The sequence below is a fragment of the Tupaia chinensis genome, unplaced genomic scaffold, assembly GCF_000334495.1.
Source record: "Tupaia chinensis unplaced genomic scaffold, TupChi_1.0 Scaffold148210_1, whole genome shotgun sequence".
NCBI lineage: Eukaryota > Metazoa > Chordata > Mammalia > Scandentia > Tupaiidae > Tupaia > Tupaia belangeri.
The window spans coordinates 498,185-501,620 of NW_006208060.1; the positions used below are offsets into that span (position 1 = coordinate 498,185).

General features: G+C 49.1%; 1 protein-coding gene across 1 annotated transcript in view; it reads right to left on the reverse strand.

Annotated features, from left to right (window-relative positions):
* PNPLA6 (patatin like domain 6, lysophospholipase) overlaps positions 1-3,436 on the reverse strand; it is a 44,374-nt gene that overhangs the window by 23,347 nt on the left and 17,591 nt on the right. The gene's annotated exons all lie outside the window — the stretch shown is intronic.

Sequence of the window (3,436 nt, forward strand, 5' to 3'; positions counted from 1 at the left end):
CAGCGGAGGGACTGTGTGTGGCCTGCAAAGCCTAAAATGTTTATCATTTGCCCTTGACAGAAGGAAATATTTTAAAGAATTATTTATTGGGGGGCCAGCAGGTGGCGTGGTGGTTAAGGGTGTTGGATTCCCACATGGCTGACCATGGTTCGAGTCATGGGCCTGGCGACTTGCCTTCTTGCTTCCCTTTTCTCTCTCTCTGGTCAAGTTAAAAAGTAATAATAACAAATGGAATTCAATAAATAAATAAAAATTTTAAAAAACAATTATTTATTGGGATTAGCAGATGGTGTAATGGTTACATCACTGGACTCTCACAGTCGACTGTGGTTCGAATCCTAGACCAGTGGCTTAAACCTCAGCATGGCCATCCCCCCGGGGGTGATTTCTCGCTTTCTGTCTCCCTGTCTCTCTCTATATTATAAGCACGTGGCCCTATAGCAAAAGTCTCTCTCTCTAAAAATAAAAAAGTATGTATTTAGTTTAGTTTATTATGATTATTTTAATTTGCTATAGGGCACATGCACTCACCAGAGAGAGAGAGAGAGAGAGAGAGAGAGAGAGAAAGAGAGGGAAACACCCTTAATAGCTTCTGATTACACTGTGATTTTCTTCCTCCGGCATGTAGACCCTGGGCATGTACCCATGTGCCCAGCATATTTCAGGCTGAACTGGCCAGGGATTCAAACCATGGTCATCATGTAGAATCTAGCTTCTCTTGAGCAGTGCATTATTGTTGCACTGTGAAACTGGCTCAATTTTCTTTTTTTATTTTAACTTCATTCATTCATTCATTCAATCATTCATTCATTCATTTATTGAATGAACAAGAGAGAGAGAGAAGAGAGAACATTCCTAACAGGATCCCAATGCCACAATCCACTCCCAGCCTTCAGCCAAGCCCAGATCACAGGCAAGCATGTGCTCAGTGTATTCATGGAGGTCTCTGGACATGAACCAGGATTCCCCATGCAAGATTGTCTCACAGAGAGCATAGGGTTTTACTGCTCTCCCATGGTCTGGCCCCAGTTAATTTTCTTAAGTATAATGAAGGCTATTGTGAAAATGGTCTCTCTCTTTTTCTTTTTTTAAGAATTAGTTAATTAATTAATTAATTTTAATTTGACCAGATAGGGACAGAGTGACAGAGAGTGAGAGAGATGGAAAGTGAAAAAAACAGCCACCAGATCCAGGACTCAAACTGTGGTCGGCTGTGTGGGAGTCCAGCACCCTTAACCACCACGCCACCTGCTGGCCCCAAAATATCCTTATTTTTGAGACATTTTTGTGTTGAAGTATTTAAGAGAGATGTTATATATTGCAATAGTTCAGAAAAAATATATATACGATAAAAGGTTGGGACCAGTAGATGGTGTAATAGCTACGTTGCTGAATTCCCAGTAGTCGACCACAGTTCAAGTCCTGGACCTGGCAGCTTCAAACTCAAGCCAGGCAAGTGTGCATGTGTGCCCAAAATCCTTAGAGGAGAATGGAGAAGGGATTGTGGCATGGCCATACCCCCTGGGGGGGGGTGAAGTTTTGCTTTTTGTCTCTCTGTCTCTCTCTGTATCTCTGGCTTGGCAAGGTGAAGTACTTATCCCAAGTCACACAAACAGTAACACTCAGGGACAGATTTCAACCTGGCTGTTTTGGTTGTTATTATTTAAGTTTAGTTATTTATTTCTTCCATGAGCAAGAGATATAGGGAGAAAGAGAGACAGAGAGGCAGCCCCACCAACAGGGTTCAAACACCACAGTCCACACCCACCTCAGGCAGCCCCAGGCATATATGTACAAGCATATATGTACACACACGTGCATGCATGTGTGTGTGTGCTCAAAATCCCAGGAGGAGAAGGAATGGCCATTCCCCCTGGGCGGGGGGTGATTTCTCACTTTCCCTCTCACTGTCTCTCTGCATCTCTCTTCTCCAGTAAGAGCATGCACCCTGTGATAAAAATCTTAAAAAAAGAAAAAGAAGAAGTCCTATTACAAGAATATTTTGAAATAGCCCCTGTGGAATAGAAACCCTCAAGACAGAGACCAGCAGGTGGTGTAATGGTTGTGTCACTGGAGTCCAACGTAGCCGACTATGGTTTGAGTCCCGGACCCAGTGGCTTAAACCTCATGTGGGCATGCGTGCCCAAGATCCCAAGAGAAGACTGGAGGAGAAGGGATTGCAGCGTGGCCATCCCCCCACGGGGAGTGATTTCTCACTTTCTGTATCGCTGTTTCTCTGGCGAGCTTACGCAATCCTATAGCAAAAGTCTCTCACAAAAGGAAAGAAAAAAGAAGCCCTCGAGACAGCCTCCCTCGTGTGGAGAAAACTGCGCACGCTCAGGGCGATGCCTTCTGATGGAGAGGTCAGGGCTGGCTGGGTGACCTGGGGGTTAAGGCAGCCAGACCCCACGTGGCCGCCCCGGACAGCTTGAGAAACACGATGGGCACCTGTGCACGTGCACCCGAAGTTCAACAAGATGGGCGAGACAGGAGAAGGGACTGCAGTGTGGACATTCCCCACAAGGGGTGCCTTCTCCTCTCTCTCTTTCTCTTGCTGAGACAGCCTCCCTAGCAGGTCAGAGACACCTGAGCTAACCTCAATACGACACCCAGGAATAAATCCTCTTGTGTGGGGAGAACACAGATATAGAGCCCCAAAATACAGGACAAAACCCCCCGAGACACTGACTTGGGAGCAAAGAGCTCTGAAGGCCCCTGTGCTAGGGGAACATGGCTGAGATAGCCCTCAGCAAACAGAGAGCCTGAGACAGCCTGTCTGCAGGGGCAGAGTTCTGGGACAGCCCTCATAGGACAGCCCTGAGTTGCGGGGTGCAGAGAACCCTGAAATGTCCACTTTGGTGTAGGCTGACTGCTTAAGGGCCCCGAGATAGCCCTAGCACCGCCTTACTTTTTAGCAATGTTGAGCATCTTCAGTTTCTTTTTCATCCGTGGCCGGGAAGTGGTGGAGACAGAGGCGTCCACCAGGGAGGAAGTGGATTGTGACACCTGGGAGAATTAAGCAGGGAATGGGTCAAGTGTCGCGTCAGACCGTGGGGGAGAGAGGGCCAGATGGGGGTCCTTATTCAAGCAGGGCAGGGCAGAGTCCACTACGAGGTGTAAACAGGGAAGGGGTAGGGCCTCTGCGCGGTCAGCAGGGACCCCAGGGAGTCCCCACTCACCTTCCGCATAATCTTCCGGCCATAGAAAAGCACTTTGTCCCTCTTCCGGAACCGGTACCGGGGGCCCTCCGGGGCTGGAGTTTCTGGGGAGGTGGGGAGAGGGGCACGCGGAGGTCTGCGCAGGCTCCGTGTTACCAGAGCTGCGTGCACATTTCTGCCGCTCCGGGGACCCCCAGCATTCCAGCTCCCCGCCCCACGACCTCCCCGCCGGGGCCCGCCAGGTCCTCACTCGGCACTCGCAGCCTCCGCACAACCAA